At 35.7% G+C, this 15,544-nt stretch overlaps 1 long non-coding RNA gene across 1 annotated transcript in view; it reads right to left on the reverse strand.

Moving 5' to 3' along the window:
* Positions 1-1,040: 1,040 nt before the first annotated feature.
* The window catches only part of LOC126955959 (uncharacterized), a 123,014-nt gene continuing 108,510 nt past the window's right edge, over positions 1,041-15,544 (reverse strand). Inside the window, exon 6 of the long non-coding RNA XR_007726208.1 lies at positions 1,041-1,163. This is a non-coding gene — a long non-coding RNA (uncharacterized LOC126955959). The remainder of the gene's footprint in view (positions 1,164-15,544) is intronic.

Below are 15,544 nucleotides of genomic sequence, written 5' to 3' on the forward strand. Positions count from 1 at the left end.
GCATGTGTTAGAATATAAATATAAATACATGCTTTTTCTTTTAAATAAAATATGACATGTTGTTGAAAAATTATCACAAGCACATCAGTCACAACTCATTCAAAAAATACTTTAAAACATAGAAGAAATCATTACTACTTTTCCTCTACTACACTTTATTATGTTTAGTTTTTCATCATAAATAAGTGTTCACTTTCTAAAGCCCCTCCCTCTGGAAAATCTCTCAACTAATTTCTATTCTCTGGAGCTCCTCTCTTCTATCTTCTGGCCAGAAACTTGGGCTTTACTTGTCTCATTCTGTTGCACTTCCTGCAAATGTGCCCATATCTGGGAGAAAGCAGCACGTGGCAAGATAAAGAAAAATAAAAATGAGAATTCACCCCACAGCCTTGTAGTCACAGCTCCTTAACTCTGAAATAAAAATATTTTCTTCCTTAGAGTTTGATTTCTCTCGGGGAAAGGGAATGTTGTTGGTGTCCCTGATGTCACTGCCAAAGAATTTCTTTAGGCATAGTTTAACAAAGAACAAAGAAAATATTAACCAGAAAAGTGGGAGGGACCGTCCACTTTCTCTGAGCATCAGGAGTTCCATTACTTAACCATGTGGCCAGATGACTTTTCTAATAGTTTAAAGCATGCTGTAAAAAAAATTACCTAAGCTTAGTGGTTTAAAACAACAGAAATGTGCTCTCTCACAGTTCTGTAGTCCAAAAGTTTGAGAGAAGTTTTATGTACTAAAACTGAGGTATGAGCAGTGTTGGTCATCCTGGGAAGTCCAGGGCAAAATTTATTCATTGCATCTTCCACCTTCTGATAACACTAGCATTCCTTGGCCTATGGCTTTATCAATCTAATCTCTGCTTCACAAGTCACAATGCCTTATTTTCTTCTACAGTCGAATCTTTCTCTATTTCCCTCTTCTAAAGACACTTGGGATTACATTTAGGGCCCATCCAGTGAATTCAGGTTAATCCCTCCATCTCAGGATTTAATAACATCTGCAAATTTCCTTTGTCCGTATAAAAAAACATTCACAGGTTTCAGAGAATACGACCTGTATATCTTTGGGGCCAGTATTCAGTCTTCCACAGCTTCTGCTGTAACTCTTGCTATCAGCAGGCCTGTGCTCACCTTTTTGTTCAGGCTGTGGGATTCAGCTCAGGCTGCGGGGATGCAGGAGAGAGAGAGAAAGGTAAGCACAACTAGTTCAATGGAAATTCAAACCCTGGCCTTCTTCTCCAATCTGCCTCCTACTACTCAGTTTTAAAACAGTTGCTTCTAGCATTCAATCTAGGTTGAATAACTACATGTAGTGAGAGAGACAGAATGGTATGTGCTTATGGCATCTTATCAAGAGCTATAACCTCCTAACTTGATTTTTTAACTTTCATCTTTAAATCAATGTAATGCAAAAATTAAGTCCTTAAACACATACTTAATGGTTAGAATTTTTAAAAAAGCATTCCCCTGCTCTACCTTGTCTCTTATCTGATTTCTGTGCCCCATAAGCTACATTTTCCATGTCGTTTTTTTTGTTTGTTTGTTTTCTTTGTTTGTTTGCTTGTTTGTTTTGAGATGGACTCTCGCTCTGTCACCCAGGCTAGAATGCAGTGGCGTGATCTCACTGCAATCTCCGCCTCCCAGGTTCCAGCAATTCTCTTGCTTCAGCCTCCCAAGTAGCTGGGATTACAGGTGCCCATCACCATACCTAGCTACTATTTTGTATTTTTAGTAGAGACAGGGTTTCACCATGTTGGCCAGGCTGGTCTTGAACTCCTGACCTCAGGTGATTCACCTGCCTTGGCCTCCCAAAGTGCTGAGATTACAGGCATGAGTCACCGCACCTGGCCCATTTTCCACATTTTTATTGATATTTTTCCTTATGATTAAGGTATCAGAAAAATATTATGTAATTGTTAAAATCTCCTATAAACATCAATAGCCTGTATGCTCTTTAGTCTTCTGTAAATATACCTGTGTGTGTGCATGTGTGTGTGTATGTGTGTGCGAGGGTCTTTTATTTTATTTTTTTAAATTTGCCCTATTTTTGAGTGGGTTTTGCTTGTTTGTGTGGGAGGGTCTTTATAGACATGGAATACGGTCTTATGTAGTAGCATTAAGTTCCCATATCAATGGCTACCGACTTAAGTGGCTTCTCATTATTACTCAAGGCTGCGAGGAAGAAGGAGAGAGAAAGAAAAGGCAGGAAAGAGTCAAAAAGGAGAGAGAGAAGGAGAAGGATACATTGATATGGAGGTGTCAAAATAAACCATACATGAAAAGCGCAAAGCCACATTTACTGGATTTTCACTTAATGGAGGAAGTGAGGCCTTATGCTTAGATAATTTTAAAGGACTTGGAGCCTCACAGGCCAAGCCTAATGGCTTTTTCTCCTCTTAGGACATTGTACCAGACAGAAGACTCAGAATTGTTTTAAAAAATGGCATCAAGAAGAAATAATCATGGAATTAAACCAAATTATATTAATAGAGTTAGGGTTACATTACCTGTTGGTGGAAAGTCACATGATGATAGGGAGTTAGAAGAAATTACTTTATCACAAAGGATCAGAATTCAAAATTGGTGGAAAATGTTAAGAAATGGAAACATTAATGTGGAAAACCTTTGTGAGGGTTTTAAGATTTTGTGTTGTTTTCCTTTGAGATATTAAAAAATAAAAACAAACTATTTAACATGCAGTTGACATATTTTAACATTGTTCTTTGTGTGTTTTCTCTTCCGCCACTCCCTTCAGAAAAATTAGCATATGTACATATGCACACATATACACACACACACACATACACATATACACACATATACATTTCTTATTGTAAGTATTACAGAAAATAGACAAAGTTTTACAGATTACACCACAATTATCCCTTTGTCTGCTTCTTTGTAAATGAAACAATATTATGCTAAGGGGATAATACTGGTTATGGGTAGCAATCATTAACTATATGTATCCATATGAACGTGGAGGAAGCAGGCAAATGCAACTAGAGTACAAATCCGTATTGTAGATGGCTGATCCTTAGTGGGTCCATGGGTGCGTGCATGTGCACATGCTCCTGAGTGTGCATGCACTCATTAGCATTTGGAATAGGAAGCTGCCTGATCCTTGTTTTCAAAATGGCACCGCTACTTTTTTTTATAAAATAAGCCTCAGCTGTTTCTTTTCTTAAAAATATCTTCTTCATGTTCTCATTTCCTAATTTTATAACAACTTAATCATTTAATGTACATTTCTCTCTAATTGTGGTGGATAGCAGTTAACTAATTTCTGTGAAGAAATTAAAATGCAAGGAGAGGATTGCATCATGAAATTTGCATGTGCGTGTATCATATTTTTGCTCTTTTAAGAGCAGTTTATTTTTCTGTTTGAGAAATAACTTACCAAACTCTATGAACATTACATCATTTTCTGCAGTACGTGTCAAATCAGTGAACATTTTGTTTTAATAATTATTGTCTTTCTTTCCTAGAAGAGTGAAGTAAAGGATATTCAGCCTCCTGTTTATTATCATCTTTTCCCAATAGAATATAGTCTGGTAATTGGAAAAATGTTCAGCCACCCCAAACTCATTTCACATGTGCTTTCCCTCATCACTGATTAATGATTCTAACTGTCTCTTTTCCTCTAATGTGTGAAACGAGGTCTTCCCACTGTGACATGGCTTGTTAAAAGGGAGATTTACGCTACCATCATGTGGTGTGATGTACTCCACGTATTATGTAAAGCAATCATTTACAGGGTCAGGCACCATGGGTCAAATCAGGCACAAAGATTTGGAGAAACGTGCTATGACAATCTGAAGTGAATGATTTTATTTCAAACTATGTTAATTACTTGATTGTATAAGTCACAGAGGGCTAAGACTAAGGCAGGGACTATATCAAAATTCATTTTTCTAGAACACATTACATGAAAATGAAAGGCCACAATGTGAGAGTACCTGGGGTATCCTATGACTGTGAAGCTGGCTGATTCTTTGAAACTGATGCTTAAAATACATAAGCTTCCATTATAGATTAGTTTTTAAAATAACCAGCTAAGGTAGATATTAAATTTAAAACAAATCTATATCGTTTAAATTAAAAGTAGATTTTAGGACAAGGAACTAAATAATGTGTTTTCATAAGCCACATACTTTTTTTAAATATACAAAGTTGTCTTTACCTCCTGAAAATTAGTTTTAGAAAACTGGAAAGTAGAGCATATTCCACTTTCTTCCAACAACTTGTGCTATACAAAGTATAAAAAGTTTTATTTTTGTTGAAAATTAGCTTTTGAACAATGACCTCGGTTAAGGCATATGCTAAAAAATTCTGTTTTGATATAATAGTCTTTGTCTTTAGAGTATGGGTAGTTGCTGGGAAGTAGGGAGTATTGGTTTAAATGTACAGGGAAAAACAAATATTAAATTATCATTTTCATAAGAACAGGAATCTAAGAACCTTGAACTTGTAAATCATTACTACAATTACAAAAAAAAATAGAAACACAATGGGTAAAAGTAAATATTACTTTGTTAAGCACAATATAGGCTATTGAAAAATACGTGCAATATAATTGTATTTATATCAATTCATAGGTAAATGCAAAAACTTTACATGACTAGAAGAGCCACTGATTAATGACGAATGTATTTACTAGGGTCTGAACTTCATGAGAGCAGAGATTTTATTTTTTCTCTTTCATTCACTGCTGTAAACATAGTGCCTATTAATAGTAATTGACATATCAATAACATTCAGTGAATATTTTCTGAGCAAGAATTATTTCCTTATATCTTAGTTATTATTATTATTATTATTATTTTTACTGTGCAATACTAGAAATATCCTACTCCTCGGTTATATAACTATCTATCCATTTGGAGTGTAACTGACAACGATTAACTTTTGGTAACATGAACTCTCATAATAACACCAAAATCTTTTTTGTTGTTGTTGTTAAAACTCAAAATGAGTAAGTTTCGTGCTAATTTTTAAAATATTTTTTTTCTCTCCCAGTATTGAGAGCATGAGTTTGTCATAAATAAAGCGAACAAACAAACACCAAATATAAAATGTTAAAACAGGAGATAATCATTCTTTCATCCATTCGTTCAAGAAACCTACTATGTTTAGTACCTTAAGAGCTTTACCAACCTCTGCTTACTTTATGTTTAGTACCTCAAGAGTTTGGTGGATAAGAAAAACATACCAACACAAAAGTAAGTACGGGAGTAGAAAATATTCAACGTTAGAGACATTTGAAGAAACTAGAAAGCACTGGCCTACCAAACATAAAGAGCGGTACAGAGGAGTAACAAGAGAAAGTGGCAAAGTTTAACCCAAGACTTAAATAGTACATAGGAATTTAAAATATTATTTCAGTCATTTCAAAATACATAGACCTAAATCAATTATAGTCTAAAATCAGACTGCATATAAAAATATGCATTCCCTGTACTTCCAGTATTTCAGAATACTTAAGACACTAGGTAACCCTCAAATTTCTTCTAATCAATGAAACTTTTATACATAGTTCTCAATAATTTTTCCCAAACATAAATCTTATCATCTTGTATAATTTTAATGTTTTTATTTAAGAAAAAACAAGCAGACAAACAACAACACAAAACATGCGTTGTATTGTTTTCAGGACCCTGAGATAACCCTTCACATTCACTAGACTTTATGCAAACGTTCTGTTGGTTGTGAGTCAAAGCTACTCTACTTGTGTATTCTTAACTTGAACAATCAAAAATTGTCTACAAACACCTATTGATTCTCTAGCCCATTTCTATAATGATAATTATTATTGTGCTCCACAGTCACCTCTAGTTCTTTAATGCCTTTACTTTCTCTCTCTTGCCTTCATTCATTCCAGATTACATTCTATGGTACAAAATTTCATCCTTCCTTTTGATATTATCAACTGGCTTCATCATATTTATAATATGCATACTAAGCAGAATCAGAAAGGGAGGATAGACAAAGCAGTAGAAGAAAAAAAAAATAGACATTTAATGGGCTATTATTGCACAGAACAGGTTTTATGAACTGACTGTTTTTGATCTTCCCCCAAATTCTTATGTAGAAGGCTTAACTCTCAGTGTGAATTTGGAAATACAGTAACTCCCCCCACGGACTTATTCATGGTTTTGCATTTCACAGTTTTAATTACCCATGGTTAAGAATGGTGTAAAAATATTAAATGGAAATTTCCAGAAATTTCAGTTCGTAAGTTTTAAATTGTGTCTCATTCTAAGGAGTGTGATGAAATCTCAAGCTATCCCACTTTTTCTTGCCTAGTATGTGAATCCTTCCTTTGCCAAGCAGCTCCACTCTGTCTACACTATCTGCCCATGACACACTTAGAATCCCTCTGGATTCCCGATCAAGTTCTGTGGTATTGTTACTGGTGGAAGGTATTCAGTTTACTGGTGGTGAATCTGTACAGGTCTGCAGCAACCTCAATTCTTTCCTCCTTAGAAGAAAGAATTTAACTGAAGAGCATAAACCCCAAAAAGAGACAGAGACAAGTTTCAGAGCAAGATTGGAAGTTTATTAAAAACTTTAGAGAAGGAAAGAAAGGAAAGTTCACTTGGAAAATACCCAAGCGGGCACCTGAAGGTCAAGTGCAGTATTTACCCTTGATCCTAGGACTCTATATGCTGGTCCCTTTCCCAAGATTCTTTCCTTAGGGTGGGCTGCCTGTGTGCTCAGTGCAGTGCTCTCCTTACCCTTGGGAAGTGCGCACATGCAGTGTGTTGAGGAAGCTGTATTCATGCCTATCTGAGGCTTCTTTCCCTTTTCTGGTGGAGTGCCCCAGGAAAATCATATTTCACTATTTTGTGTCTTAGTGCACATACCCGGGCTCACTTTTCCAATATCTGAGATTTTACTGGAAGCTCTTTTTGCTTCCCCCTGGGACCTGCTATCAAATTATCATTTTTAGAGAGGCCATGTGATAACAGTTGAACCATCACCTGACATTCCCGGTGGGTGGGGGAAGAGCCCTCTTCTGCCCCGCTCATGCCTAACTACCTGTAACAGTATTGTAGTGCTTGCGTTCAAGTCACCCTAACATTACTCAGTATGTTATTCAGTCCCAAAGCTCAAGAGTCCCAAAGCAGCGATGCAAGCAATTGGAATATGCCAAAGAGCAGCCAGAAAGTGCTTCCTTTAAGTGAAAGTTCTTCACTTAACAAGAAAAAAAATCCTATGCTGAAATTCGTATGGTAAAAATGAATATTCTACCTGTGAAATTGTGAAAAAGGAGAAAGGAATTTGTGCTATTTGGTTGTCACACTTCAAATTGCAACAGCCACAGTGCAGGAATAATGCTTAGTTAACATGGAAAAAGCTTTACGTTTGTGGGTGGAAAGCATGAAAAACATGTTCTGATCGACGACAATCAAATTCGATAGTATCTGTGGTTTCAGGCATTCACTGTGAGTCTTGGAAGGTATCTTCCATGGGGATAAGTGGAGATAACTAGAAACTTTAAGAAGGTGAATAAAGTTCAATGTGGTCATAAGGGTGGAGCCTGATTCAATAGGATTCGTATTCTTATAAAGGGAAACACTGGAAAACTCACTCTGTCTCTCTCTGAGCAAACACAAAGAAGAGATCAAGTGGACACACAGAGAGATGGCAGCCATTTGCAGACCAGGAAGAAAGTAGAAAGCCCTCCGCAGAAACCAACGCTGTTCGACATCGATCTGGAACTTCTAGCCTCCAGAACAGCAAGGGAATCGATTTCTGTCGTTTCAGCCATACATTCTGTGATATTTTGTTATGGCAGCCTGAAGAGAATAATACAGCAAGTGTCACGTGAACAACTGAGCACAAGATTTGTAAATGGTTATGTTTGGGGAGGGAGTATTTTATGAGTTTGTGACTTCAGGAACAAAATAGTTCAGGAAAAAACAAATTCTAAGAAATGGTTATGGGAGTGAGTGGTTGTTCAAGGGGTAATAAAGTTCATTGAATTTGAATTAGGTCCAGAGGACTAGGGTTTAGGGTGAGATAGATTTAACACAGAGAGAAATAAACATGAGTGAAAGGAAGAGGATTTATATTCTTAACTGGTAACAACAACAACAAAAAGCATAATAGGCATGTAACAAATATGGAATCCCTTACCGTGAATATTTCCAAGAGAATGTAGTTTTTCCCCTATGTAAAAACAAAATAAACCTGCTGAAAATTTAGATTCTGCCATTATAAATGGCATTCATAAGAGTACTCTAATTTTTATGGTGAATACCCTCTCAAAGTAGACAAAGCATTGTGCCATCTGCTTTGATAATGTGACTACTAGGGTCAGGCTACAAGTTCAAGGCTGCTTGAATTAAATATCCCAGGAGAGAAAAGAGACATGGTCTGTCTATATGCAATCAATTTGAAAGGTAAAATGCTAGTGGCCTGAAAACTAACCTCGATGTGGACAGGGCCGGCACACAGCAATACAAGTCCAGAAAATCCATATTAGTCAGGAGCAACTTGGAGAGTATAGCCCATCAGGATTGGATCAGGAAGGTGAGCTTACTGTCCCCAAGGGTGATATATTTGCAACGAATCCTGCAAATAGATTTCTTATGTAACAAGAAGTTTAATGCTTAGATAAAACTATTAGCTGAGGAAAAATTACAACTTCAATCAATTTAGGTTTAGCTACTTTTTCAGTGTTTTTATTTTTTCTTTTAAATGTATCAGTTTACATTGAATTTTTTTTTTCTGGCTTGACACATTGAGGGTTGTAGAGAAATTTGCCTTAAAGAATACATCCCAGACAGAAAACACAAAGAAAAATAATCAACTCAATGAAAATTCACTTATCAAATAAATTTATTGTGCAGTTCTAAGTGTAAACAGACCTATAGCTAAATATGCCTTGTCAGACCTTTCTGTATCACAGGTCTCACGATTTCATGTTGGAAGAAGTACTACGATTCCTCAAAATTCATATGTCGAAACCTAACCCCCATGTTTATCACCATCACATTAGGAGGTGGGGACTTGGGGATGGGAATAGACAATAAGATTAGAGCACTCATGAATGGGATTAGTGTCCTGATAAAAGACGCCTGAGGGAGTTTGTTCCCGTTTCCACCATGTGACAGTTCAGAGAGAAGGTGCCATCTATGAACCAGAGAGTGGGTCTTCGCCAGACACAGAGTTGGCCAGCTTCTTCATCTTGGCTCCACTACTGCCTTTTTGTTTGTTTCTTTAATTTATATCTTTATTTCTCTCTTTTAAAAACAATTGTATAAATTTAAGGGGTATAAGTGCAGCCTTGTTACAAGGATATATTGTGTAGTGGTGAAGTCTGGGATTTCAGTGCAATCATCACCTGAATAATGTACATTGTGCCCATTAAATAATTGTGTAAAAGCTACTCAGTCTTTGGAATTTTGTTATAGCAGTCTAAACAAACTAGAACAACAAATTATTTGGTAACTATCAAGCGGTCAGACTTCTGGTTAGAAAAACTAGGTAGTCTGATAATCCACAGATACGTTAACTATTAGGCTATACTGACTAACTTCAGACATAAATGTTGAATAAGCTATATGTCTGCTTATTCATGAAAAGTGTAGATTTTTATTTCCAGTTTCTGGAACAGAAATGACTTTATTAAGAGCCTATCTGTTGTTTCTCATGGAACGGAATATTTGAGAAGTCAGGTTACTTATTAAGCATTTCCTTGGGTATCATAGTTTTTGCTTTTAATTTGTTATCCAACATTCACAACTATTGCCTATTTTCTTTCTCTGTTTTAAAAAATAATTATATAGATATTCCTTTCAAGAAATGTCCTATTTTTGTACTTAGCAGAGTGACAATCTCTGATGCCTGATTCTCACTACCATCTTCCATGAAAGAAAATAAGAGGCCATATTTTTCCTCTGCTACATTTTATGGCAGACACTAAACCTAAGATGGACTAAATAGCCCCTCCAGCCCTGATCTCTAAGCTGTAAGTGAAAAGGGTGAAGCATAAAACCCATGGGACCAGCGGTATTGGCACAAAAAGCTTGCTGTTCCTACCAAGTGCCCATTGTCTGCTTCCTGCCACTTAGAGGGCAGAACCACATGGAATTCTACCAGTTTTCTAACTCTCTTCCATCAATCCCCCATGAGTTTTATGAGCCCAATATCAATGAAGTAATTTTATTGTGTAGTGTTATGTTTTAGGCTTAAAATACCTAAAATTGGCTGGGCGCAGTGGCTCGCGCCTGTAATCCCAGCACTTTGGGAGGCTGAGGCCAGTGGATCACGAGGTCAGGAGATCGAGACCATCCTGGCTAACGTGGTGAAACCCCATCTCTACTAAAAATACAAAAAATTAGCCAGGTGTCATGGCGGGCACCTGTAGTCCCAGCTACTTCAGAGGCTGAGGCAGGGGAATCGCTTGAACTGGGGAGACGGAGGTTGCAGTGAGCTGAGATCCACCACTGCACTCCAGCCTGAGTGACAGAACGAGATTCCATATCAAACAAACAAACAAACAAAACCCAAAAGACAAAAAACAAACCTAAAATCACTTTAGTATTATATTGGGTGAGCATAAAATCAGGATATGGGAAATAAAAAAAAAATTCTTTAGTGTTTCTAGACTAAGCATTTTTCTGAGCTGGACAGCAGGCGATGCATTCTGAAATATTTTGCTTCTGTGAATATCACTTCCACGTTTAGTAAAATTTATTTTGGTAGTTTTCCCATGTTGTTGCTATAGTCAACTTCACACTGATATTCATGATGTTATTCACATGAGCACAGAGATAAGTTATCTCTTCCGTATGTGTTGATTTAGTTCAGCATACTTGAAAAGATATGCATATTGTCCATTGATGTTTCTGTAGTCATTAAGACAAATAACCTCATCAGATATTTTTTAAAATATTCATTTTATTTATTACTTTGTTTGTTGTGAGACAGAATCTTGCTCTGTCTTTCAGGCTGGAGTACAGTGTCGCTATCTCAGCTCACTGCAACCTCCATTTCCTGGATTCAAGTGATTCTCCTGCCTCAACCTCCTGAGTAGCTGGGATTACACGCACCCACCACCAGCATGCCTGGCTAATGTTTGTATTTTTAGTAGAGATGGGGTTTCACCATGTTGTCCAGGCTGGTTTGGAACTCCTGACCTCAGGTGATCTGCCTGCCTTGGCCTCCCAAAGTTCTGAGACTACAGGCATGAACCATTGTGCCCTGCCTATTTATTTCAATTTATAATTGGAAATGTATAAAATACACATATACATACATGTATATATTATACAGATGTATTAAATAGATATAAATGTCTCTATATACACACACATAATATACATACTTACATTTTATTTATGTATATGTATAGTCTGTCTCTCATATATAATATAATATACAACACTATATAAAATACATATATATAAAAAAGATATTAAAAGTGCCAACATTGGCAACTCGTTAAGATGCATCCTATCAGAGGACATAGACATGCAGCTGTCAATATTCTTATTAGTATCTTAGAGAAGTAAGAATTTTTAAAATTTCAATTTGTGGGTCAGTGATGAATTTTGTTTCAAAGTATTCCAGCCCCATAATGTATATAGAAATTATATTCTTATGAATTATAAGTACACATGCAAAAGTTTACATAGTAAACTATTTTAAAGACTTGAGCATAGGGTAGAGTTATTAAACAAGATAGTGAAATCATTAACATAAATATTAACTTTATACATCAAGAACTTCTTCAAAAAAACTTAGGAGTAAAGAGAAGTAAATATCTTAAGTTGATGAACACTATTCTCTTATACTTTCTGCTTCTCTATTATTAAAATTGCAGAAGATGTACATGTAGGGCTGACCTGCTCTTTGGTGTCTGAAACTGAGTGACTCAGGTCAGGTAGGGTCCCTGACTGAGCAGCTAAGAATCAGAAATTCAGAAGCCAGAAGTTTGAAGTGTTCATTCAGACCTATGTCCCTAAATTGCATTCTTTAATTCAACTTTGCTTGCAAAACTCTGAGTGTGGGAGTGTGAGTACGGGAAGAGGTCAAGGTTCTAGGGAGAAAGAGAATCAATTGGAAGGAGGGTGAGTTATTTTAATAATTTGGTTATTATTCTTAGTTTATTTCTGGGACGGGAAAAAGGAAAGAGATAAGAACGAGGAGAAAAATCCCACCTGCCTTCCTCCCTAACAAATCGGAATAAAGAATCTCCCAAAATTACCTTCCTTTTATTCTCTCATCCACCCCAGCCCCAAAAAGAAACAATTTACTGCAATTCTGATTCTTTGCATATTAAAAAAGAAAGAGCAGAAATATTTGATGAGGCTTCAACAAGCCATCACTTTGAGAATGCATTTTTTTTCTTTTTATTTCTCTTCCCAAGTTTGTCTGTTTTAAAATCATAATTCTGGCCAGGCTCACATATGTAATCCCAACACTTTGGAAGGCTGAGGTGGGAGGATTACCTGGGGTCAGGAGTTCGAGAACAGCCTGGCCAATATGGTGAAACCCCATCTCTAGGAAAAATACAAAAATTAGCCCGGCGTGGTGGCACACACCTGTAATCCCAGCTACTAGGGAGGCTGAGACAGGAGAATCACTTGAACTTGGGGGGCCGAGGTTGCAATGAGCTGAGATTGTACCACTGCACTCTAGCCTGGGCTACAGAGTAAAACTCTGCCTTAAAAAAAAAAAAAAAAAAAAAAAATCATAATTCTGGTAATACAGGGATTGGCAAATCGGCAAATATAGCTCACTATATATTTTTGTCAACAAAGTTTTATTGGAATATGGCCAAACACATCTGTTTACTGTTACCTATGGCTGCTTTTGTGACAGAGTTGAATATATGAGAGAGAGAGATCATATGATCTACAATGATTAAAATCTTTATTATTTGGCCTTTTTAAAAAATATTACCAACTCTTGAAATAGATGACATGTAATTACTTTAGTGGACAAGTTTAATTGACTACTATTAATTAGAGTAACTGTAAATATAGTTTTAAACACATAAATACACATACAGGCAACTTTAAATATGTACATATATATAAATATATATTCAGGTTTTTGTTTTTGTTTTTGTTTTTCCAGACGGAGTCTCTCTGTCGCCCAGGCTGGAGTGCAGTGGAGCGATCTCGACTCACTGCAAGCTCCGCCTCCTGGGTTCATGCCATTCTCCTGCCTCAGCCCCCCAAGTAGCTAAGACTACAGGCGCCCGCCACCACGCCCAGCTAATTTTTTGCATTTTTAGTACAGACGGGGTTTCCCCATGTTGGCCAGATGGTATCGATCTCCTTTACCTCGTGATCTGCCCGCCTCCACCTCCCAAAGTGCTGGGATTATAGGCGTGAGCCACAGGGCCTGGCCTATCCACAAGGTTTTTACAGATAAACTATAAGAGTTTGTATTTAATTTGGACTGCAAATATTTTTTCTAATATCTTGTTTTCCACTACCTGTGCTTTTAAAATGTATTAAATTTTAGTTTTTGTGGATAGCTCATTTTTCTTCTTTTATAGATTCCACTGCCTGCCTGGTTAAAAATATCTCACAATGTATGAACAAATAAAGGAATAATAATTTAAAAAAACTTTTAATTCACGAAATTTTATTTTTTAATGAACTGTCATAGGAGATAATTGTCTAGTTTTATTTTCATGTGGGTATTTATTTGGCTTGTGAAATCATGTATTCATCTACTGAAATCTTATAGGTACTCTGATACATTTCTGGACCCTCTATTTCATTTCACAGAAATTTTTGCATATTCTTTTGCCAATAGCATGCTTTTATGATAATGTTGACTTTATAAATATACTAAGACATTTTCAGTTATATTGATGGTATTGTTGTTATTACTATTATTATTTACAGATAAGACTTTTAAAATTATTAGAATTACCTGTTCTTTAAAAGTCAAATATGCTCTCTGAAAATACATGAAACTGTTGTCTCATGTAAATATCTTCAAATTAAAAATGTTTGCTGGAGGTACAATTTTGGTAACTTTTGCATTTGGACTAATTATGCATGTGTTTTCTATTTTAATTTAATAAAATTTCAAATGTTAACAGTTGGATGTCAAATCTAAATGTATGTTTTATCAATATTACTTTCACCTAAGCTCTTGATCTTTTACCAGAGAGGTGTAATTTGTCCCTATTGAAGTAAGCTTCTGTTATTCATTTTGTATGACTAAAAATATTACATATGTTTTAAAGAAAAATCAGTAATTTTAAACTATTTGATATACAAAGAGTATTTCTATATTCAAGGAATATATCTGTTTTTATACTTTATTAAATCCCAGTTATCTAACAAAATGCCTGCCATAGTATGGGCCTTAAATATATTTATTTTTGAACATTGATATTGTGTATCTCATGTCTAAAATCTCCTCAAAACATAACATATTGGCACACATTTTAAACTATGACTAGAAATATGCTATGACTACATGTTGCAAATGAAACTAAACAGATTGAAACATAAATTTCTACAAAGGAAAAGTAAATGTCCTTTTAATTACATAAAATTAAAATATATTTTGTGAAGATAAAGTAATAATAAAAATAATTATTATTACAGCTATAAATTTTGAGGTTATATTATGTGCCAGATGTGCCCTAACAGCATGTTGAAAATTAAACAAAAAATTATGTACAACTAAACACTAATTGCAAGAAGAAGGTGGGGACGATTAGGAAATAATGAAAGCAGAGAAAGTGATATTTTAAATTTGACAGCTGATTAACTGTATTAAGCTGATAACATAATTAAAACTTAGCAGCTGGGAGGCTGGCAACGGTTTTCATCTATGCAACTTAGGTTACTCCAGAAGAGAATACAGGGGAAAACCTTTTACTAGTTATTACTGTATCCCTCTGTGTTTGGCAGGACATGATGTGCAGATTATTTATGAATTATTAGATTAAAATTAAATTGACTTTCCATTGCATTTTGTGTAGTATAAATATGCATATATTTTTAGTTGTATATTCATGTTTGTAGTATAATTCAGACACCAAGACATCCAATTTGTCTCTTAAATTTCTTATACTCGTTGGAAGAGGATATGAGAGATTATGAAATATAAATTATAATTGAGTACATTGGAGGCACTATTTGGAAAGTTGTGAAGAAATGACTATATATGTGCCTGTCAGACATGTCTTTTAAAAGAAAATCAAATTGCATAAAAGTAGGATTATTGAAATGTATTTTACATATAGTAAAATTTAACTTCTAAAAATGTGAAGCTCAATAATTTTGACAAATGTATAGTTATGTAATCACCACATTATCACAACAAGTTGTCTTATGACCTTTTTTTTAAAGTCAGTCCTCTCCTTCCAAACCAAACTTTGTCAACTATCCTGAGTAGCGGGGACTACAGGTTCATGCCACCAAGCCCAGCTCATATTTTGTGTTTCTAATAGAGATGGGATTTCACCCTGTTGGCCAGACTGGTCTCGAACTCCTGACCTCAGGTGATCCACCCGTCTTGGCCTTCCAAAGTGCTAGGATTACAGGTGTGAGCC

The sequence above is a fragment of the Macaca thibetana genome, chromosome 6 (assembly GCF_024542745.1).
Source record: "Macaca thibetana thibetana isolate TM-01 chromosome 6, ASM2454274v1, whole genome shotgun sequence".
Lineage (NCBI taxonomy): Eukaryota > Metazoa > Chordata > Mammalia > Primates > Cercopithecidae > Macaca > Macaca thibetana.